Source organism: Petaurus breviceps, unplaced genomic scaffold (assembly GCF_028583685.1).
Source record: "Petaurus breviceps papuanus isolate PSGF00001 unplaced genomic scaffold, PetGlider_PUasm1.0 66, whole genome shotgun sequence".
Lineage (NCBI taxonomy): Eukaryota > Metazoa > Chordata > Mammalia > Diprotodontia > Petauridae > Petaurus > Petaurus breviceps.
The window spans coordinates 4,175,159-4,201,079 of NW_027186442.1; positions in this window are offsets into that span (position 1 = coordinate 4,175,159).

Sequence of the window (25,921 nt, forward strand, 5' to 3'; positions counted from 1 at the left end):
TGTGATACTATTATTTTCCTTTTGTTCATCCTTTGTACATAAAGAAGATCAATAACATGATGATGTTGGGATCAAGGTACAGTGTGTTTGACTGTGACTGATAAGTGCAATATGAGTTTGGGAGGCTTTAACACAGGTCAGGCACAAATAGTCAATTTGAAAATTTAGGATGGAGTTGTCTCTGGATTTACACGTCTCATATTTGCTTTGTGCTGTGATTCTGCTTTGTTCATGGAGCACAGTGCTTTCTTTGTGATGTGGGCATATCATCCTGGCCAATCTTTGCTGGCAGCTATTATATCTCACAATATTAAAGTTCTTCAGAGAGACCTTAAGAGAGTCATTGTACTGCTTCATTTATAAATGAAAAGAGTGAAGTCCACTGAGCTGAAGAAACATGCCTGAGGTAATACATTGGGTAAACATTGAAACAAAAACTAGAACTCAATTCTGTTGATTTCAAGTCTAGTATTCTTCCTGCCATATCATATTAATCTATATAGAGAAGATGGCAGAAAATTAATAGGGCAAAAAATGAGTGGTTAGGTTGGTGACATATGGGTATTTGTATACTGAGACTTTTTGAGAGAAATAGAAAAGAACACTGACTTCATAGTTAGAAGATACATTCTATCTAGTCCTATATCTGGGATGAACTGCATGGCTATATGTATTGGACCTCCCTGCAGGTGATGTGGAAAGGTTTAAATAGTGTATTGTGTGAGTGGTTAAATTTAGGAGAGAGAAATTTGGAAATTTGGGGGAAACATTGAGGAAAATGTTATGGAGAAAAATTGTTAGCTATAGATGCTACTTTCTATCAAAGTCCATAATTAAGAATACGGTAAAAGGACCAAGGAGGGTTAAGGGGTAGAACCTGAAGCAGATTGCTCAAAGAGGAAAGAGATAAGATAATTGGCAAGAAAAGGTAATGTGCATAAGAAGAGGTAAGAGGATGTAAAAGGCCATATTATAAACAGATTAGAAGAAAACAAGTGATACTTTTCACAACCATGAAGAGGATATTTGACACAAAGGATAGAAATTAACATAAAAGATAAAATGGACAGTATTGTTAAAATTTAAAAGCTTTTGCACAAAAAAATTTTCTTTTAAAAAAGTTTGAATTAGAGCCACCAGCCAGGGTGACTCCAGATCAGCAGCAACTGTGGCCGTTTCCAGATTTATCAACACATAGATGCAAAGGACAAAGTGAGAGGTCAGTGCAGTCTGGATTAGGGACCCAGTAAGTGGGAGTGTGTGGCTTTTGTCCCAGGGGCAAGAAGCCACTGAGACATCAGCACAGACAACCAGAGCCACGTGGCAGCTTCAGCTCCTGGCCTACAGAGTGTAGGGGGACCAAGCACCAGTCTGAGGGGTAAAATTGCTTTTGCTTTAACCTTCTTGGATCTGGACTGCAGTCCAGGGTGGAGGACCTGGGATGTGTGTCCAGCTTGCCAGAGTGTGTGGAGACCTCAGACAGGGCAACTATCTAATACGTCCGGCAGCTGAGAAAAACCCAGCATTTAGGATGAAAGATCCCCTGTGTGGTGGCAGAGTACTACTGTGGCAAAAAGCCCAGGGGTCAAGAGACTGAGGGGCAACATGACCAGGCAAAGGAAATAAAGCAGACAGAAGACTCCAACATTAGACTACTATTTTGGGGACAAAAAGGAGCAAAGCATGGAACAGGAGGAAGACAGTGAAGTCAGAACTCCTGCACCAAAATCTTCAAAGGAAAATATGAGCTGGTTACAGGCCATAGAGGACCTTAAGAAGCAGATAAGAGAAGTGGAGGAAAAATGGGGAAGAGAAATGAGAACAATTCAAGACAGTTACAAAATGAGAGCCAACAGCCTGACTGAATAAAATACCACCTTAAAAAATAAACTAACTAAATGGCAAAAGAGGCTCAAAAAGGCAATGAGGAGAAGAATGACTTAAAAAGTCAAATTTGCCAGATGGAAAAAGAATCTCAAAAGATCAATGAGGAGAATCATTGATTCAGAATTTGATTGGAGCAAATGGAAGCTAATGGCTTTATGAGAAATCAAGATGCTGTTAAACAGATCCAAACAAATGAAAGAATAGGAGGCAATGTGAAATATCTCATGGGAAAAACCACTGACCTGGAAAATAGATCCAGGAGAGAGAATTTAAAAAATTATTGGACTAACTGAAAGCCATGATCAAAGTAAGAAACTAGAAATCATCCTCCAGGAAGTTCTCAAAGAAAATTGCCCTGATGTTTTATAACCAGAGGGCAAAATAGAGGTTGAAAGAATCCACCGATCACCTCCTGAAAAGACCCCAAAAAGAAAACGCCTGAGAATATTATAGCCAGGTTCTGGAATTCCCAGATTAAGGAGAGAGTATTACAAGCAGCCAGGAAGAAACAATTTGAATATTGTGGAAACACAATCAGGATAACCCAGAATCTGGCAGCTTTTACACTAAGGGATCAAAGGGCTTGGAATATAATATTCCAGAGGTTAAAGGAGCTGGGATTAAAACCAAGAGTCACCTACCCAGCAAAACTGAGTATCATTTTTCAGGGGAAAATATGGTCATTCAGTGGAATAGAGGACTTTCAAGCATTCTTGCTGAAAAAAAACCAGAGCTGAATAGAAAATTTGGCATTCAGATACAAGAAGCAATAGAAGCATGAGAAGGTAAACAGGGAAAAGAAATCATAAGGAACTTATCAAAGCTGAACTTTTAAGATTCCTACATGGGAAAACAATAATTGTAACTTATGAAACTTTTCTCAGTAGTTGAAGGGAATAGAAGTATATATATATGAGGTTATATGGGCATATGAATACATATGTGAATGTGTGTATATATGTTTACAGGTATACATAGGTAGAGGGCACAGGACCAATTTAACAGGAAGGGATGATACTTAAAAGGTGAAATTAAGAGGTGAGAGAGGAATATAATGAGAGAAGATGGGGAGAGACAGATTGGGGTAAACTATCTCATACAGAAGAGGAAAGGGAAAATGGTTACAATGTAGGGGAAGAATAGGAAGGCAAAAGGGAATGGGTCAACCCTATTCCCATTGAATTTGGCTTGAGGAGGGAATGAAATACACACTAAATAGGGTATTTCACCCTCCAGGAGAGTAGTGGGGGGGAAGGGGATGAGAGGGGGTATGATGGAAGGGAGGGCAGGCGGGGGGGGAGAGAAGTTGGGAGCACCCACTTTTGAAAAGGGACAGGATCAAAGTAGAAAATAGAACAAATGGGAGGTGGGATAGGAGGGAGGGAAATATAGTCAGTCTTTTACAATATATCTACTACATTATTGTTTTGCATTAGCTACACATGTACAACCTATACTGAACTGCTTATCTTCCCAGTAAGGGTGGGTGACAAGGGAGGAAGGGAATGAATCTGGAATTCAAAGTTTTAAAATCAAATACTCAAATATATATATATATATATATATACACATAATATTATTAATACTATTTTACTGTAAAATAGTATTTATTTACATTTACATGTAATAGGGAAATAAGATATAGACAGGCAGTGGGGCATAGAGATCCACTGGAAAAGTTGAAAGGGGTATGGGAGAAAATATGGGAGAAAGCAGATTGGAGGAAGGGATATCCTGTGGGACTGCTATTTTGGGGCGGTGGGTAGGGGAAAAACAAGGAGAAAATTTGTAACTGAAAATCTGGTGGAAATGAATGATGTAAATCAGAAGTTAATAAAGCATTCAAAAAAGGTTTGATTTAAAAGAGAAAAAAATTAAATGGAGGAAATGTTTGCAACAGATCTCTGAAAAAAGCTTGATAGTCAAGATATGTACAAAATTGAGACAAATATATAAGAACTAGATAAATGGTCCAAAGCTATGAAGAGTCAATTTTCAAAAGAAGAAACACAATCTATCAATAATCAAATGAAAAATGCTCCAAATCTCTAAAAATATTAAAATACAAATTAAAATAAGTCTGAGCTTCTACCTCACACTCAGAATGACAAATGAATTGGTCTAGCCATTCTGGAAACAATAACTATCCTTGAAAAATCACTAAACTTGATGTAACTTTTGACCAATAATAATAATAGTACAAAGATAACATACACATCACTTTAAAATTGTAAAGTGATTAATATATGTTATTTCACTTGAATCTTACAACCCTGTAAGATAGGTGCTAACATCATCCTCATTTCATAGCTGAAGAAACTGAGGAAGAAACAGGAAGTGACTTTCCCATAGTCGCCAGGCTATGTCTAAAGCCAGATTAGAGCTCATTTCTTTTGCATCTCTAAGTCCTCAATCCACAATACCATTTCTCCATCTTCTACATTATTAAGTACATAGGCCAAACATGAAAAGAAGCCATGTATACCAAAATGTTTAAAACAGCACTTTGTCGTAACAGAGAATTGGAAACAAAGAGAGTGGCCATAAGTTAAGGAAAGCTCCAATAGAATATGGTATGTGTATGCAATGTATAATTATTGTGCCAAAAGAAATGACAAAAAGGAGAGATTCAGAGAAACCTTGGAAGACAGAAATTTATACAGAGTTAAATGAGAAGAGCCATAAGAACAACTTATACAATAACTGAACACAATACTACTACTACTCTCTCTCTGTCTCTCTGTTTCTGTCTCTCTCTGCCTCTCTATCTCTCTGTCTCTCTCTCGGTCTCTGTCTCTCTGTTTCTCTCTGTCTCTGTCTCTCTGTCTCTGTCTCTCTCTGTCTCTGTCTCTGTCTGTCTCTGTCTGTCTGTCTCTCTCTCTGTCTGTCTGTCTCTGTCTGTCTGTCTCTGTCTGTCTGTCTGTCTGTCTCTCTCTCTCTCTCTCTGTCTCTGTCTCTCTCTTCCTCATATGTGGAATAAGATTTTCACCTGTTCTGCTAATGGACCCGCAAATCATTCAAATACGGAATTGTTTGCTAGAACCCATAGTTATCTCTCTGCCCTACTTCTCCTGAATCTTTTTTTCTGCTGTGGGCCCCAGTTGACCATCTAGGCTTGGGGCAGGGATGATCATGTTAGTCTATTTTGAAATTTTCTTCCATGTTTATTCTGTTGTACTAATCAAAAATGTGCCCCTGGCAGACAATGGTCTAGAAGCATGGACCACACAACATCTTGTAATTTTACGAGTAAATCCATTATACCTGGTTTGTGAACACTAGCCCCTGCCTCCTGAGCAGAGACTTTTTGTTCTGCCAAGTTGAACTCAAAAAGCACGTGTAGTATATGATCCATTGGGTGACTCCATTCCTTTTGCAAGATTTCAGAGCTCCATTTTATCTGCCCCCCACCCTGCTTAAAGTCACTCCTCTCAACCTTACCATCTGTCTTTCTTGAGGTCCCTTCATTTTGGAAAATGAAGGGTTGTTTTTGTTGTCCCTAATGAGGAAGGACTGAGGGAGAGAGAGGAGACCCAGTTGTCTATTTCTCTGGGTTGTTTCTCTTGGCTAAACCTAGTGTGGAGAGTGACTTTCCCTTCCCTATGTCTTAACTCTCTATCCTTCTTAATGACAACAAAGCGAAGGTATTCTGTGACGTGTTAGGGAAAGGTAGTGATACAGTCAAACCACAGAAATCATCAGGTGAGAGAGCATCCAGGAAGGATCAGAAGAAGAACCGAAGAGTAGAAGTAATTGTTGATTTGCTGCTTGAGGGGTTATAAAATCATCAGTTTTCAACCTGATAATGACAAGAGGAATCTTGTTTCCTAAGGGATGTATTGAAAACATGACAGAGATATTCCTTAGATTAATCAAAACAGATGACAACTACCCACTTTTGGTTATTCATGTGGGTACAAATGATATTGCCAGAAGGAATCTAGAAAAAGTGTTGCTAATGATTATTAAAGTCTTAGGCAAAAAAAAAAACAACTGAAGACCATAAGGGCATGTCTGAGAATGGAGTTTAGATTTCTGGATAAAAGCTTAAAATATAGGTATGACATATTTCTGGCCAGAGGAAAAAAAAAATGTACCTCACAGAGAATGGTGAGAATTTATTTGCAAAGTGCCTTGCAAATATAATCAAAAGGATTTTTAAATTAAAAGGAATGATAAAGGAATACTGACTATATGTAATACCACTTTCACCACACACACACCCCAAACTAGATGTTATAGACAGTAACTACACTGAAGGAAAAAGAATGGCAGCTGAGAAACCCCAAAGTTCACAAGAGACAAAATCCAGGAAAGAAGTCAATAGTAAAATCTTTGGCCTCAAACTTCTGGACACCCTAATATCCAAAGTTTAGGCACCAATAAAGAAGAACTAGCAGTCTTAATACAAGAAGGAATACATGACCTCAGTTTGTAGGCATCACTAAGTGGAATGAGATCCATGATTGGACTATGGCTATGAATTTTATATATCTCACTAAAATTCAATGGGAGAGATGAAAAGACTGGTAGCATTATATATTAAGAATGTATGCTCATGTGAGGAAATCCAGAAGTCAGAAGGAGGAAGTATGGTGATGAGTATTTGGGTCAAGGTCAAAGGAGGGAGAAATAGAAGTGCTTTTTGTCATTGGAGTATACTTCAAACAATATGAACAGAAAGAAGAAAAAAGATGATATATTTGGAAAACAGATTGCAAGTGAAGGGAGTAAGGTGGTGCCAAAATGTTAAAGAAAGTCAGGGCCTCATTTGAACTTGAGGGAAGAAGTCATAAAAACCTGTTGAAGGACAAATTGAGTCATTTTAGCAGTCAATAGGGTAGTGGTGTATATTTATATTTGGGGGCTTTAATGCTGTGTTTTGTGGATGATCAAGCCCCTTTTGGTTCTGGACAGTTTAAATTGCCTCTTTCTAACTTAGTGCCCTCCACTGAGTCACAGATTCCTAAAGAAATCCAACATAGTGAATTATCAGAGACTGTCTAAGACTAACAGAAGGCACAGGGCTGACCTTACTAGCAACTATTAAAAAAAATGAAAGAGGGCAATTGAGTCTAGGTTAAAGGGCATCTCTTGGGAATTATTATTTTTGGCAAATGAGGAATGGTATAAACAGCTAGGAATAGAGTCACCTGTAAGAATTACATTCATGAACATAGTGTCATCATCAATTGGTCCAAGCAAGTCTAGGAGAGGAAAAAGAAATTGAGACATAAGTTGTGAGGGAAGAACACAAAGATATCCAAATATGTGTGTCTAAGCCAACGTAGCATCATATCAATAGAAGAAACCTAATTTGAGCAGCTCAGGGAAAGGGAAATCTAGAACTAACCTTTCCTGGGACAAAATCATCCTCCGTCTATCCTGTCAAATAGTTTAAGAGTCAAGAGGCAATAGGACTTAGGATCATAAAATTTCAAAGGTGGAAATTGGTTTTTAATTCAATCTTGTTATTTCAGAGAGTAAGAAATTGAGCCCCAGAGAAATAAAGAAATATGTGCACGGTTATCCAGCTAGTGAGTGTCAGGGTCAGAGTTCAAACTCAGGTCTTTTAAATTCACATCCCACAATCTTTCCAAAAGAAAAGAAGAACAATATAGTCACATAACAGCAAATATGAAATGATCTGAGAGATTTAGTTTCATTTAACTTTAATTAAATGCAATTTGAGTGTTATATGAAAATAAACAAAAAAAATCAATTCCAAGAGCAAGACCACAAATTAAAGAGCAAAAACTAATGCAGTATTAAGGCACAATTTGCAGGAAAAGAAACGGAATAGTCAAACAACAGCTGGAGTCACACCACATCTGGAGTGTCGTGCTTAGTTCTAGAATTCACATTTCAAAATGACACTATACTGATAAGCTAGAAAGGGTGCAGAAGATATTGACCAAGATGGTACAAAGTCTCAAGACTATAATGAGTATTATTGTGAATTGAAGGAACTGCAGATGATATCTAGAAGATAAGCTTATAGGGAACAAGAGAACTGTCTTTAAGGATTTGAAGGACTGCTATGTTTCACTTTGATACTAGAGGGAAGAACTAGAAGCAATTGGTGAGAGGAAGATTAATTACTAGTGGAAGAAAAACTTCCTAAAATTTAGACATCTAAAAGTGGGATGAGCTGCTTCAGGGAGTAGTAGGTCCCCACTTACTAGAGGCATTTCAGTGAAGGCTATATGACCACTTAACAGAAATGCTGTAGAAGAAATTTTTCTCAGGTACAGGTTTAGGGATAGAGAACCTGTAGCCACGAGGTCACATGTGGCCCTTTATGTCCCCAAGTGCTTCCCTTTGACTGAATCCAAACTTCACAGAACAACTCCCTTTGTTGTGTGAAGTTTGGATTCATCAAAAGGGCCACACTTGAGGACCTAGAGGACCACATGTGGCCTCAAGGCCACAGATCCCCCAACCCAAGTGCCATCAAGCATTGTAATTCTACATCTCTATCAGTTGAAGGTGTCTTAACAGTTTGAAGCAAGTATGAAAGTCAATTAGAAATATTTCTGTAGACCTTCAGGAGGGGTAGTCCAAGGGATAGGAGTAAATATTCCAAGTTGTTGAAATTGGGGTAAGAGAGTCAACTTATCTGTGAATGGAAAGTCTTTATGGGGAGTCTACAGAGTCAAAGAACAATGAGCCAGGCCAGGGCACTAAAGAAATGGTGCTGCTAGGAAAAGAACAGACGGCATTCATTCATTCACTCACTCAACAAATACCTCTTCAGGATCTATTGTTTTTGAGGCAGATATAAAGTTTAGAAGAGACACCTTTACTATTATTTCTGAGGCAGATACAAAGTTTAGAAGAGACACCTTCACTATTGTTTCTGGGGCAGATACAAAGTTTAGATGAGACAATTTCACTACCCTCATGAAATTCAGAGTATATTAGGGAATTAGACACCCACACAGATAAGTAAAATGTACAATGTTGATATAACAAGTACATTCAAGAAGTGCAGAACAAAGAACTATGTGAGCAGTAAAGGGGGGGGGGATTGGAACCAGACATGGAGTGGTTGATTGTCCAAGGACCAAATTGCAATATTTGTGCATTGCAGGTAGATGTTGAGATCTATTTATTAGGAACATAGAGTGCGTTCTCCTTTGATATGCCAGTGGGTCCTAATCCCTTTTGCAGAAATGCGATTATTGGGTTCTCTAGATCAACTCTACCATAAGGCAAGTTTCAGATCTGGTCCCAGAAGTACATTTATGTCCATCCTGCTGAGGGTTGCCTTGAAAGAGAGCTTCATATGCTCAGGCCAGAGGCAACAGTTTTGCCTCATTATCACCTCAATCAGTCTCACAAACAGAAATTATCTATCAATGTGTACCCTACCCTTGCTTGACTCCATGAGTGACCCTCTGCTTTCCCTGGGAGTTTTCTTCTTTGCAGATCTGACCAGTCACTTATAAGATGTTAGGGATTTAAAACTAGAAGGTTCCTTGGTATAACCCCTTCATTTACAAATGCGACAAGCCCTGGAGACATTAAGTGACTTGTACCATTTAAAATTCTACAGTTTGGTGTGGTAGAAAGAGGGCTGGATTGGAGTCAGGATAGGCCCTTATTCTCACTAGATGTGAAATCTTGAGCAAGTCACTAAACCTCTCTGAACCTGAATTTCCTCATCTCTAAAATGGAATAATAATGTGAGCATCAAATGAAATAATAATGAAAACTGTTTGGCAAATTTTAAAGTTCTAAATTAATCTGTGTTATTATTTCCAAGGTAACAAAGAGCAAAGCCAGGTTTCGAAACCATGTCTTTTGATTTCAGATACAAAATGCAGTATTGTGTCCACATAATACCATGATTCATGTGACTTTGGTTTTGACTGTGGCTAATTGGGATGGCACTTGGTTTAGCTGAGCCCATCTCCCTTCCCCCAAGACACTTCCTCTCAACAAAGGATGAACATTCCCTAGGAGAAGAAGTTGCTCACCATCTGGAACCCAATGGGCAGAGAATTCCCACATTTTTACAAGCCCATCTTAGGTCTTTCCCTGGGTATTTAACAAAATAAAGCTATGACTAGGCATACCTAAGAAGGTATTTTGGGATCCTAGGATTTATAGCAGGAAGTGGCCTTAGTGATCATCAATTCCAACCATCACATTTTACTGGTGTCTCAAATTTGCCTATAGTCATGTAATAAATTAAGGTTCTAGTCAGAACCAGAACCCAAGTCTTCTGATTCCAAATAAAATGCTCTTTCCATGACACTACATATTATGAAATAGGCAAGAAATATCTTCCAGATCAATCTGAACAATATTAAACACCCTGCTAAAGAATTAGGCTAAGTGATAACGATTAAAAGTCGCCAGCCTGAATCCCCACCCCACACATGTCTTACCTTTTAGCAGCAAATGTAATAGAACTAGCTAACAGAAATTTTCATGTTCATCCTTATGATTTCTGCTACCTAATTTAAATGAATTAATGACCACTGTGTGTGTCTTTGTGTGTCTGTTTTCATTAACATGCTAAGGAATATTCTCAGAATTTGTAAATATCAAAACAATAAATAAGCCAATAAAAATTCTATCCCCAAAGTGGGGAGTGAGAGTCAATTATACATCATTTCCATGTTCTAAAGACCTCTTCTTGATCAGGAGGAAAGAGCAAAATAAGTGACTTCAGAGATGTTATTGGTATAAACAAAATCTAGTCTCCCATTATCTACCCACCTGTTATTCCCTAAATTAATCCTTGGGTAATAAATGGATGAAAATGGTAGCTTGTTTACCCACTACTCTGGACAAGGAAGCCAACATTTCCCCGGGAACAAAGAAAGTCAAACCAAGTCATCTTCCCATTCTCAAACTGGTTAAATCAAGGCATATTAAGTTCCTGGGTGAGCAAATGAGGAAATAAGTACAAAAGGTAGCACTGATATAGCATATAGCAAATTACTTACAAGATGCTCTCTCCTTTTATCATTAAAACAAACTTGGGATATAGATTCTACAATTTTTCCAATTATACAGATGAGGAAAATGAGGCAGATAGAGTAACATAATTTGCCCAGTGTCACACAGTAAGTTTCTGAGGTCAGATTTGAAGTCAAGTCTTCATCACTCCAGTTGTAGCATTGAGATGTCAAAATGTGTGTGTGTGTGGGGGGGGTGGAAATGGGGAGTAATAGCAGAGAGACCAATAAGTCTATGAAAGAGGAAGGTGATAGGTACTGTCTGGTTCCTGAAGGGAGAAATAGGACCAGTTGCAGGAAGATCAGTGGAAGAAAGAACTGTATGATTACAGCTGTTCATCAATGACTTCTCTAGTCATTGGGATTTGGAACAAAGCATTCCAAATCACCACTCATGGGTGCATCATCAGTAGCATAGTAACTAAAAGTGGATTCCTCTTAAGGGAAATCTGGACATTTCTGATCACAGGTTACTAAGATGACCCAAACCCCTCAACATGAATGATTCATTTGCCCATGTTAGATAGAATAGAGATAGCTACCATTTTTTTTACATGGCTTTATATTTTCTTTTTTTTCTTTTTTTAAAGCAATTGGAGTTAAGTAATTTGCTCAAGGTTACATGGCCAGGTGTTTCTGCATGGGTGCTAAGTATCTGAGCCCAGATTCGATCCCCAGGTCATTCCGACACTGGGGCCGGTGCTCTTACTTGCTGTGCTACCTGGCCGCCCCCATGGCTTTACATTTTCAAAGCATTTTATACACATGGCCTCACTGAGCTCACCATATTTTGAAGTAGGAAGCATAAACCCTATTATCATCATTTTATACCTCAGTAAATTGAGGTTGGACTAGCTGTAAGACCTTAGGAAAGTCCCTTACCATAATGGTGATTCAGTTTCTTCATCTTAAAATGGGCATAATTATAAACATCTTATCTACTTGAAATGATTTTTTTTTGTTGTTAAAAAAAACACTTTAGAACACGTAATGATAACTTTATTCATCAATCCAAGGCTGAGTTTGGCTTATGGAACTTTATAGAAATTTGAATTCTGGGATCTAAGAGTTTGAACATTACCTAATAAAGCATCTTCCCAGAATTTAGCTTCCCCTTTAACCATTTCCCCTGGCAGAAACTTCACCATCCATCAGTTCACTTCAACATATATTAAATACTTAATATATGTATGGTTCTGTGATCTGCTGGGGACTAAAAAAATAAATACAATGGAGACTTTGCTTGGAGGGAACTTCTCATCTTTAAATCCACCAGTAGTGTAGAGGAAAGAACATTTGATATGAAGTAAGAAGACAACAATTCAATCCTAATTCTTTCACTTACTGGTTATTTTTAGAAGGTAAGTAGTGCAGTTGGTGTTACTTGGATGGAGGCATAGGCCACCACTTCCTGGAGTTCAGTGCCAATTTCCAGTTCAATGTCCAGATCCTAAAGACCTGTCCAAATCTGTCTTCAAGACACTTTAAGACTAGTTATGTAACTCTGGACAAGACATTTAACCAATTTCCGCTTCAGTTTCCTCATCTGAAAAATAGGGATGATAATAACATCTTCTGTTTGGAGGATTAAATGAGCAAATATTTGTAAAGCATTTTGCAAAAAGCATTATATAAATGTTTTAATAATATAGATAATAATAAAATAAGAATAATATAAATATTTCCCCAGTTACATGTTAAAACCATTTTTAACACTTCTTTAAAGTTGGAGTTCAGAATCCCCCCCAAATTCCCCTCCTCCCCCCCTGCCTGAGACAGTGAGCAATCCAATATAGTCTATACATGTGTTGCCATTATTTTGCAATTTGAGACAAGTCATGATCTCTAACTCTAAGTTCAGAGCTTTTACCATGCTGACTAAATAATATCCAAAGTTCCTTTCAGCACAAAGATGTTCTTATTGCAGGAAATATCTTAAATTTGACAAAATCATATTGAAAAACCTCTAGAGAATCATAGACTGAGATCTGCAAAAGACTTCAGTGGTCACCTAGTAAATCCAAATTCCTACTCAAAGCATAAATCCTAATGACAAGACCCCCCAAAAAATGCTCATTTAGACTCTATGTGATGACATGTTTTGATGGAGAACTTACCATATCCCATATTTGTTCATTACACATTTTTATAGCTCTCCTTCTCAGAAAGTTTTTCCTTTGCATAGAGCCAGACAATGACTTGCAAAAACTGTAAAACAAACAATGAAATCTAAAGGGCAAAAAATTCCCTTAATTTCTGGGCTATTTCTTCTAGAAGCTCATGTTACCAAAATATTACTTGACTTTCCATTATTTCTTCACAGGTCCCAATGAAGGTTTGTCCCCAGGCCACCAGGAGGAAGTTGAATTTTCCTTGCAAAAAGGTCCAAGTGACATAGGGACAAGGATTTAAAATAGAAAAAAAAACTCCCAGCAGATTTTGTGTGCATTGCTGTGGTCCTTTTTTAGCCTATTTTCTTGATAAATGCCATATGTGCAGAGAAGGTAGGGAATGTTCTGAGTGTTCTTCTCAACATTTATTTTATTGGATCTGATAAATACTGAAGAACACGGTATACATGATATTAATTTGTAGTTCATTGAAAGATGTTCTCTGAGAGTGTCCCTTCTTTAGTTCTTCCAAGATAAGTGATCGTGTTGGTTTGAGTACTTGTCTGGTGGACAGAATACTGAATTTGGGGGTCAGAGGTCCCAAGTTCAAGCCTTAATTCTGCAGTTTCTGGCCTCTGTGAACTTGAGTTGTTACCTAACCATTATGGGTCTCAGTTTTCTCCTCTTTAAAATGAGGAGATTGAACTACAATTCTAACATGCCTTACAGGCCTAAATCTATAATTGAGATCCCTATCCTTTCATGATTTAGTAGATAGTTTTTGAAAATCATAGACAATTAAGTAATGAGCTTCTTCAAACTTAGTTAAATTCATCCTTACTCAACACATATGGAGTCCAATTGAACTCTAGTAGAGACCTTTACAATTTGGAAGGATCTAAAGAACTTTGAAGCTCTTGTCTATTGGCATGGATTTCACATGCCCATCTTATGTCCACCTCTATGCCATTAGGTACCAACACAGGACTTAGTGTTTCTAAAATCTTTTATAGAAATAAAATATCATAGCATGTCAAAAGTGGAAGCAATCTTATGATGTAAAATATCAGTGGTGAACAAGACCCTAATCCTTAGAAAGTTAAAGATAGAAGTAACATTGGCAATCAACTAGCACAAATCCAATTGCCAATGTTACTGAGTAATGTTACAGAGCAGCTAGGTCTCTGGATAGGGTCCAAGGCTTGAAGTCAATAAGGCTCATCTTCCTGAGTTCAAATCCTACCTTAGATACTTATTAGCTGTGTGACCCTGGGCAAGTCACTTAACTCTTGTCTCAGTTTGTTCATCTGTAAAATTATCTGGAGAAGAAAATGGCAAACTGCTACAGCATCTCTGCCAAGAAAACCCAAATGAGGTCATAAAGAGTTAGAAATGATTGAAAAAATGACTCCACAAAAACAACAAAGGTAAAAACCCTCATTTTATAGAAAAGAAAACTGAGGCTCAGGGAGGGGGAAAAAGACATTCCTGGGTTCTCACAGGTACCATTTGCTTTCATATTTATTACTTTTTTTTACTGTAATGCCCTGCCTAGTTATAGATTTGAGGGCCAAGAAGGAGATTTAGAATCACATAACCCAAAATGTAAAAAAAAAACTGTAATGGGCCTTAGAATCATAAAAAAATAGAAAGATCTTTAAAAAACATCTAGTCCAAGTCCCACATGTTACATATGAGAAAATTGAGATAAAGTGAGGATTATTTTCCCCATTTGATAAATGGGATAACTGACATTCAGAGAAGTTAAATGACTCGCCTCAGGACATATAGTGAGATAGTATCAGAGCTAGGACTAGGGCCAGGTTCTGTGACTACCACTTTGCTGTCCTTTCTGAATAGTTCATTTATGAATGGGATTTGTATTGTGCACATGCAATTTCCCCTACTAAAGGACATTAATATTTCATTTTATTTTCCTCCACAGACTCTATCATCTAGCTAAACTTGTTTATAAGCTATTCTCTCCACCTCTCCCTGTCCCTCTGTATCTCTGTCCCTCTCTGTCTCTGTCTGTCTGTCTGTCTTTCTCTCTCTTTCTCTCTCTCTCTCTCTGTTTTTCTCTGTCTGTGAATGTGCTCATGTGTGTTTCCATTTCTATCTTGGTCTCTGTCTTTCTGTGTTTCTAGTTCTGTCTCTTTGTATCTGTGCACCTATATGTCTATGAATCTGCCTATTTGTCTGTCTGTGGTAGGTAGAATAGGGATTGGAGTTATTATCTCCATTTTACAGATGAGTGTTAGAGGAGTCAATTGACTTGTCCCAGGTCAAATTGTTAGTGACTTCCAAAACTTTGACTAGTGCTTGATTCCTGACATCTAGTGAAGTGCTCTTTCATCTATATGAATTTCTAGAGGAAAATGTCCTAATTTATATCCATTGTGAAAATCCCATGAGGAAGCAGGGCATATAGATGACATTATAAGAAACTGATTACAGAAAATTGGGGCAGCTAGGGAATGCAGTGGATGGAGTGGATAGAGACAGACAGAGCCTGGAGTCAGGAAGACTCATCTTCCTGAATTTAAATCTGGCCTCAGATATTTACCTACTGGCTGTGTCATCCTGGGCAAGTAATGTAACCTTATTTACCTCAATTTCCTTATCTGTAAAAAGAACTAGAGAATAAATGGCACTTTTATCTTTGATTAAAGAAATAGACACTAGTATCTTTGCCAAGAAAACCCCAAATGGGGACACAAAAAGTCAGACATTATTGATAAATGACTCAACACAGAAAAGTAATTTAAACTTTACCCAATATGTGATATTAGTGGCATCCTAGAGGAAGTTCTCTGGGAGAGTGCCATAGGACCTTTTCCACCGTCCTGTTCATCACTTCTATCAATTTCTTGTATTACAATAAAGATGCACAAGAAAGTGATAAAGAGAGATGATGCTTCATTTTACAGCATTGGGATCCCCAAAGTTCTTAGCAGGCTAGGAAGACAGACTTACCTTTAACAGCATGTAATGTACCATACATGATATCACTGCACAAACAGTTGTAACGTGGGGATATAAGACTATATAGCAGATAGTGGGGGTAATCAAAAATGGAGGCTTTAATGGTTCAACTTGAAAGAATGTAGTGGTGTAGAAAGTAAATTAATGTGGTCTTAAAGTACACATATAGAGACACAGTATGAAAAGCAAGGGAGGTGATCAGCCTACTGTCTTCTGCCTTGGTCAGACTATCCCTAGAACACTGTCAAAGTATCACATTGTAGGAAGGATATTGACAAAATAATTTGCATACATGAAAGAGGAATGAAAGGATTCAATAGGAGGGCAAAAGGATTAAAAACCAAACAATTCAGGTTGAAGAGACTTAAAATATTTTATTTTTTGAAAGATTGTCTAGGTTTTTTTTTCTTTCTTTTTTTTTTTTGGATGGGGGAAAAGAAGACAATTGGGGTTGTGACTTGCCCAAGGTCACAGAGTTAGTAAGTGTGTCAAGTGTCTGAGTCCAGATTTGAACTCAGGTCCTCCTGACTCCAAGGCTGGTACCCTATTTACTGTGCCACCTAGCTACCCCTGGTTTTTTTCTTATTATTATTTTCAGAGGAGAGAACTAAGGGATAATGATTGGGAACTGCAGAAAGGCAAGCTCTAAGTTGGAGGTACAAGTTCATATAGTTAGAACTGCTCCAAACCAACTTCTTCACATGATTTTCTTTCACTGCAGACCTTGAAACAAAGGTAGTATGACCAATAGTTAAGAGTGCTGTAGAAACAATTGCTGCCCAGGTATAAGTTGAACTACATGATCTCTAGGTCCCTTTCAGTTTCTGAAATCCTGATTCTGGGATTTTATCATAGAGATAAGGTCTGGACTTGTGCTTACATTGTTATGGGGAACTGCTGGATGGGGAATCTCCATCCCTTCAGGTTTGCACTTTCTCTGCCTTTTATCACTTTAGAAAGTTACCCTAAAGTATTGGGAAAGCAAATGACTTTTCCAGGGTAGCATAGCCAGTATGTGTTAGAAGAACGCAGGTTTTTTTTTGATACCAAAGTTAGCCCTTGTCCTCAAAAAAGCAATGGACAGGGGCTCCATTAGTGAATTAGTGGATGTGATTAGTAGGGCCATCAAATGCCACCATCAACACCCACTTAATTATGGTCTACCATGTCCATACTCTCTACATATATTTCATTGCACCCCTACCCACTGTTCCAGCCCTATTTACACCCTCTCTCTATTCTAGTCAAATTGGAAGAATTATCTGCCCCAACACATTTTCAAAGGCTAATTCCCTTGTCTAGAATGCATTCCCATATCACCTCTACTTCTCATAATCTTTGTCCTTTTTTAAGGTTCAACTCAGGATTCGTTTCCTTCCAGAAGCCTTCATTGTATCCCCATCACTGATGTTCTCTGCCTTCTCAGATAAGCTCTATTTCTTATCAGTGTATTGCTCTCTTCTCAAAGGAAAGTGGTAGTTTTTTGAAGAAAGAGACAGTTATATTTATGTCTTTGTATCTCTAACTTCTAGAAAAATTCTTTACATTTAATGGCACTTTAAAATATTTCTTGAATTTAATTTTCAGTCATCAATAAGGAACATTTATTGAGTTTTTACTATACAGAGTAGAACAACTGCAAAGGCAAATGCCTTAACTCTGTGTCATAGGAGGAGCATTTGAAGCATCTAGGGATATTTGATACAGAGAAAAGAAGGAAATATGATAGATGTCTTCAAGTATCCAAAATGTTACCCTTGTAGAAGAAGGAGGAGACTTGTTCTGTGCGGGACAAAGGTTGGTATAAGGAGTCATGTGTAGAATTTGCAAAGAGCAAAATTCAGTCTCGAAGGAAAATTATTTCCTAGCAAATAGAACTTGCCAGATGTTGAATGGGGCTTCCTCAGATTACTTCCCTCCCCCTCACTGGAGCTTTTAATTCTTTTTATGGGGATGCTGAAGGACCATTTGTTAGTTATGTTAAAGTAGGGATTCTTTTGGGGGAATGGGCTGAATTAACAGGCTGCTGAGATCCCATTCAACTCTGAAATCCTTTGACTCTATGACATAATAAACTTCTGACATTTACAAAATTCTGCCTAGTTAAAAAGTGCTATCACATACATTTACTCATGTGATCTTCACAACTACTTTTCAAAGGATTCCAGAAAAGAAATTATTATTTCCATTTTATAAATGGGAAAAAAACAGTTTTAGCAAAATAAAGGAACTTGCTCCTAGATCACATGGCAAGAAGGTGGAGATCTAGGACTTGAAACCAGTTCTTTTGACACCAAGTCCATTGCCCCTTCCATTCACAGACACATGTGCTAACCCACAATTCACACCTAGTTAGGGCAGGCTAGTAAAATCACCAGAGCAATTTTTATTTGGAAGAATACAACCTATTCTATTTTAAGTCCCTCTACAATCTGGCTTTAATCTATTTGTTCAGATTTATTTCATAATATTCTCCTTCACTTGACCTTTTACAGAGGAAAGAACAAGTCGTTGAAATATATCTAATGCCCAGATTATAGCATTCATTTGGATAAACAATGCATTAAGTTTAGTCATCAGTGTTTATAACTGGAATAGTTAATACAAATAAGCAATAAATTAGGCCCAAAATTGACCAGAACAAGCAAGCCAAACTGGATTGCCTTTGGGAGTTTGCAAAACTCTTTTAATGACACTAAGCTTCCCATGGAAATAAAGACTTAAATTTTTAATGCTAATCATCTGCTAAGTAAAGTCAACAAACATAGATTATGTGTCAGGCATGTAAGTACTGGGGATACAAAAGAAGGTAAAAACAGTCGCTCCCCTCAAGGAGCAACCATCCTAATGAAAGAGAAAAAACACAAACCATGCCCAAATAAATTATATACAGAATAAACTGGAGACAATTGTGGTGGTAAGGCATTAGCATTAAGGGAGTCTGGGCCAGGCTTCTTGAAGAATGTGGGATTTTAGCTAAGACTTGACAGAAGACAGGAAACGAAGATGAGAAGGTAGAGATTTTCAAATATTGCTGTCATCCTGTGCAAAATCATGGCATTTGGAGATGGAGTGACTTTTTTAATGAACAGGATAGAGTATGTGAAAGGTAATAAAGTGTAAAAAGACTGGAAAGGTAGGAGAATACCAGTTTATAAAGGACTTTAAAAAACAAATGGAAAATTTTGATTTTGGCACTGGGATAATAGGGAGCCACAGGAGTTTATGGAATTGTGTGGTGACATGGTCAGTCAAGCACTTCAAGGAGATCTCTTTGGCAGCCAAATGATACATGGACTGAAGTGGGAAGAGACTTTATGCAGGGAGCAAATAAGAGGATTTCAAACTAGTCCAAGCATGAGATAATGAGAGTTTATAGCAGCATGGTGTCAAAGAAGAGATGTTGAGAGAATAGAATCACTAGGATTTGGTGATTTATGGGATAGGGAGATTAAGTTAGAGTGAGGATGTGAGATTGACACCTAGGTTTTGATCTTGGTGTCAAGAAAATGGTAGATCTTTGATATTAACAGGGAAGTTTGGGAGGTGTGGAGTGGGAAGGGGAAGATAACGAGTTCATTTTTAAACCTGTCTAGTTTAAGATGCCTACCAGATATCCAGTTAGAAATAAGCAATAGGCAGTTGCAGATACTGAAATGGAGGTCAAGAGAAAGACCAGGACTAGGTGAATAGATCTGAAATCATCTACGCAGATATGATAAACAATTGAATCGATTGAAACTGGTAGAGTGTAAAGAGAAGAGGACCAAAGACAACCTGTAGAACACCATTGGTTAGTGGGTATGACATGGATAAAGATACAGTGTGATATTACAAATCTCAGGATTCAGAGAGGCCAGATCCAAATCTCAGGACTGCTACTTATTACCCGTGTAATCTTGGACAAGGTATTGAACCACAGTAGACTCAGTTTCCTTACCTATGAAACAAGGAGTCTAAACCAGATGACCTAGACAAATCTCTTCTTGCTCTAATGTCTAGGAATCTAATACCTCTATGGCTAGTTGCCATGATTGGCTTTCTGGCCACATCTCAGTCTTGTTTCTCCATCCTAGTAACAAGGGTGGAAAGTAATTCACATAGGCATGAACAGACAGGAGGGAGAATTTACAGCAGCTCCAGGCCCAAAAGTACAAGCACACTTAGGAAGCCATACCAATGTAGGTTGGAAATGATAATAAAAACATGATGTAGTACAGAGGAACAGCAAATGATAAGCCGGACTTGGAAGAAAGAAGGCATGGGGGGGGGGGGGGGGGAGTAGAAGAGAGGAGAGGAAAGAGGTTAGAACTATTAAGATAAAAGACCACACAAACTCACCTGACCACCAGGTATCAGTGCATGCTGGGGAGTTATTAACTGTTCTCTGAGGGAGCCAGTTGGAGTTGCAAGGTCCCATTAGATTTTCAAGCAAAATTCCCTAACAAGGGTTAAGGTCATACTATGGTCAGGGAAGAAAACTGAAGGGGGGGGGGAATGTGGAGAGAAAATTGGGGAGAAGGCATTTCCTCCCCTCTCTCTCCATCATAGGACTTTCATGAGGATCAAATTGGTTAGCACAGATGATAGCACCATGAAACAATGAAGTACTCTAATGACTGCTAAAGTTTTTTTTTTTTTTAAAGACAGACACAACTTCTGGCTGGGAGGCATCCCAGAAGGCTCCTTGGAAAAGGTGCCATTGCATTTTTGTATTATTATAAACACTGCAGTTATTTCATCATTCATGGAAGAATCAAAAGTGATTTAAATTATATATTCTTTCTATATCATATGTAATATATACATATATTATATACGGAAATCATATATAAGTCTACAAATATAAATATATAATTTTTCACACATGTATACATGATAACAGGAAACATTTGGAACACCCTATATAGCCCTTTAAGGTTTTCAAAGTACCTGACATCTATTCTCTTATTTGATACTCAAAATGAAGCCCTGTGAAATAATTTCTAATATCAGTCCCATTGTACAAAGAAGTGACTGGCACAAGGTCACAGAACTAGTAAGTATGAGACAGGTCTTGAACTCAGATCTTCCTGACTTTCTACATAGCAAACTATTAACTATGTCATTTAGTTGCCACCTCTGAATTAGCAAGACATTGTGTTATCTTCTTTGTGGGTGGGATTAGGAGAGAGAGAGAAGCTAAAGTGTATGACAAATTAAATGCATATGCTACGTGGTGGTAGGGAATTAAAAAAAAAAAACTTATTGACACCAAACCCTATTTACACATATCTCAATATTTTTCTTCTTCATGAAGAAAGTCCAAGAGAAAAAGATCATGTGACTTTAAAACTAAGGAGTTGTTACCACTAATAATAGTTCAAATTTCCATAGAGATTTAAAGTTTATGAAATTCATTCTTTACAAATGTCCTTTGATAAAAATAAAGTGTTATCATTCCCATTTTACAGAAAAACTGAGGTTCAGAGAAATTCATATTGGATTAAATCCAGATTACTAAAACTGTTCTTTCCAGTATGGTACAATTCTTAAAATCCTTGGGAGCATGAATGACTTCGGCTCTGTAGCTAGGAGATAAAAAAATGCTATCCATCAGGGAACGACTATTACTCACAGAATCTTTGAATTCTAGAAGAGTAAATCCAACTTTTTGTCCAACTCATCCCCACCCAATGTACAATCTCCTCAAGTCCTCTACACCATCTTCAACAAGAACTCACCAGACCGTCTCCTGGATACTTTTCATTGACATGCCCTCAAACACCCTAGAATCTCAATTCACTAAGCTTATCAACTTAACCTCAATGCCTTAGTTGCCACCTCACCCTGGATTTTATCTTAGCACCTGAAACATCTTTCTCTCCCTGTAGCCTCTTCACCCTGAAACATCCATCCTCCTCTTCAGCTTTCTCCCCCTGGAAAATCCTTCTACCATGCCTTTTTCTCCCTCTGGTGAATTCCTCTCTATGAGTACATTTTGGGGACAGACACTGAATGGCTAAAACTCATTCCATACTTGGCTCTGCTTCTGGCTATCTAGACTTTGAAATCATGACCCTATAGGGTACTTCATTCTTCCCCTCTCCCAATTTTTTAAGCTCATTTTTCTATGTTACCTTACCTCATTAAAATGCAAACCTCTTGAAGACATGGGCTAACTTTCTTTTTGTGCTTATATTTGAATCCAAAGACTTCATATAGTGCCCGTCATATGGTAAGTGCTAAATAAATTCTTGTTACCAGTCATCAACTTCCAAGACCTACACATGGGCAACACAGTACAATGGAAAGGTCATTAGATTTGGAATCAAGAAGTCCTTGGCTTGAATCCCATCCTTAATTCTGTGTGTGAGCTTGGTCAGATCAATTAGGCTCTTTTTCTCAGCTCATCTCTCATACTCTATATGCAAACAATAGTCTTGGAGTAAATGTCCCTAAGAAGACCTCTACCTCTAAACCTATGGTCATATGAGCTCTAGCGAAAGGGAAATCACCATTTCCCTAAACAACCCATTCTGTTATTAGACAACATTATTTTGTGGAGAATTCTTTACTGAGTAGAACAGCACCCTCCCATAACTTTCACAAAACAAAAGATCCTCATGAACTTGAATTAAGGTAACATTTTGGGAAAGGGAAGGCTGAGTTTTAAGATAAATTCCTGCAGCAGTTCTCTATCATACCTGTGAAATAAATGAAAAGTAGAGGATCAGGTAAATACCTGGAAAAATTTAAGGAGCAATGTGTCAGTTTGTCAGCTGTGCAGGTTTGAAAAGATTTCAAGGAGGAACTGAAGCTTGGTTGTATTTTGAAGAAAGGGAACGACCTTAATACAAGGAAATAGGGATAGAGGCAATACAATTGGTCTGTTTCTCATGAAGCATGGCATAAGCAAAGATCCAAAGGTGAGAAACAAGAACAAAACATAAACAAGAACAGGGGAAAGACCAGCTTGGATAGAACATACAGTATTTAAATGGAATTCAAATGAGCTAAACTCAATAAAAACTCATATGACTTCTGACACTTTCACAAAGAAGCTTTTCTCAATCTTCTTTAATCTCAGCACCTTCCTTCTGAAATAAATCTCCATTTATTCTGCATATGTCATGCATGTACTTAATTGTTGGCATTTGTCTTCCTCAATAGACTGGGAGTTCTTTGAGAACAGAGACTATTTTTTGCTATTGTTGTATCCCCAGTGCCTAGTACATGGCACATAGTTGGTGTTTAATAAAGGCTAGTTAATTAGTTGGCTGGCTAATGAGGTGGAACATTTTTCTGAGTGTCCTAAGGTGGTGAGTTCTTGTGTCCATACAATTATCTATATAATGGTGATAAGTCATTTTCCCTCTGGAACTCAATTTGCACCTTTAAAAAAATGAGATTAGACTAGACTTAGATTATCTTTGAAGTTCTGATATTCTGTGGTTCTATTATTCTAAGTGTTCTTCCACCTCTGACATTTTATGCTCTTGGGAATCTAAGGTGCTTCCCCTTCTGATAGTTTGTGGTTCCGAGTCCATTTTACTATGGGAATTATCATATTCTCATGTATATATACATATATATGTGTGTGTGTATGTGTGTATATATATACACATGTATACATACACATGTATATGTATAGATGTATGTATCTATTTCTTCATAAGGAACATACTTGTCCATAAAGGGCATATGTTGAGAGGCAACCTGGAAGATGAGATGAGGGCTTATGGAAATGTGCTTTCTCTCTTCCTCCTCTTCTTCCTCATGTAGCCCACTAATCCTGATTCAACAAGATTTTTAATTCCTCCTCCATGGCTATACAAACAATTTTCTGATCACAAGACTGACGCCAGACTAAGACTAGTGAAACTCTCAGGTAAAGCTGCAGACAGGTTTTTGGTGAAATTCTAGCTCATAAATATTTGCTTAATCAACCTGACCCATAAATCACCAAGTAAAATAAACAGAGGGTGAAAAATGTTAAGTCTTTAAATGCGTACTGACAAACTTTCCTAGAGAGCCGATATTTTCTGTAACAGCAATTTTATTTATGCATTCCTGTATTCCACTTTGACGGGGGATTATTTTTCTCACGGCCAACTCAGGCTGATTGATGCAGTGTGGCTGCTCACTTTCAGATAGGGCTGGTGAAGCTGCAACATAAGTTTGTGGCTGTATTTAAAATAGGGAATACAAAATGGGTTTAAACTTTAATATTTCATAGAGACATTTAGTTTTACAAGTAATTTATTTTGGAAGCTTGCATTTCTGCCTGGCCACTGTTGATTCTGACTAAGTTGATGTCCAGAGCCACCTCTGCATATTAATATCATTGGCACTGGGCACATTAAAAGATTTCAGGCTTTCCTTATCACTGGGAGATATTTAAAGAGCCATGCAGGGGATAAAGTAAATGCTTTCCTCCACATTTATATAAGGATATTGGTTTTTCATACAATGACTTTAACTAATATGTCCTCCTCAGACAAGGGGGAAAATAGCAACATTTATAGCACACTACTCTTTAAATAATAAAAGATTTTAGATATAGAGTAGAATATGTTTTTAAATCACAAATGTTTCCCATCATAATCCCACACATGGGATTTTTTTAAACCCAGCTAGAAGGTTTGTTTGTTTGTTTGTTTTTTAAGGTTTATTTGTTGAAAATAGAAACTATGGAGAAAAAGATTTCCAGGATAGAAGTCAATCAGACTTTGAATAGAATTAGGAATCAGAATCATGTGAAATAATGAAATGTCAGATCTAGAAGTATCTTAGAATCCTGGAAGGTAGAATGTTGGATGTTTTACATGACTACATATGTATAATCTGTATCAAATTGTTTGCTTTCTCTATGAAGGGGAGTGGGGAGGGAGGATGTGAAAGAATTTAGAAAGTTTTAGGAGTGAATGTTGAAAATTGTTTTTGCATGTAACTTAGGAGATATGAAATACTAAGTAAAAAAAGAACTAAAATAAAAGAAAATAGAATGTTGGAGGGTGAATTACAATCATGGAATGGAATATGTAAATGGAATAGATGTTAGAAGTATGAGATGTAATGACAGCAATGGCCCAACTTTCCTTTGTGTTCTTGATATATACCTTTCCTCTTCCAGTACTCTGTCATCCCACCAGATTTATTTTCTTCCTAATCCTCACACTTGACATCACAACTCCTATCTCTGTGCATTGTCATGTCTGGACCATGCCTTACCTCCACATCTTTGAACTCCCTATTTTTTCCAAAACTAAGATCATAATCTACCTCTACAGGAATTCGTAATGCCATGTACTAGCAGCTTTCCAGAAGAATGCTACTGTGAACAGCTTTTAAGGGTCTGATTACACAGTACAATGAGCAATCTATTTATTCCACAACAAATCAAACCAAAACATTCACAGAAAATCAAGGTACAGTGTTCACAATATTACAACTTATCACAGAACATCACAATATAGTATTAACAACAGTGTATCATTAAAACGGCCACATAGTTTTCACCAAAGTGGTCACTGTTTAGAAAAAAGAACAATCATCTCAAAGTACAATAGTCAAAGTTTTCCACTCGTGGAGCACACTAAATTAACTCAGTCACTTATTCAGCAATCAAATACTAAGTATCAGTAATCGCTAAGTGCAATTATTAGAAAATAAACAAACCCACCACGGCTAGGTCACTAGTAAACTACAATTTCATCATTACTCAGTACCCACAGAGAGGTCTTTTCGTCTTGACTTGGGGTCAGTTCTCAGATTCCCTTGATCCCCTTGCATGGTCCCAGATTCTACCTGGATTCACCAGACTGTCACCTGGGTTCAATGGCAGGCAGCTCCCAGTTCCTTGTCCAGCTTTCTGTGTAGGTCCTTCTCCACACTGAAGTTCATAGGGTCCAATCCATCTCAAATCCTTCACTATTTCTGCTCCTGGGAATTCAAGGCTCAACCAAGCCACAAGGTCCCTGCATC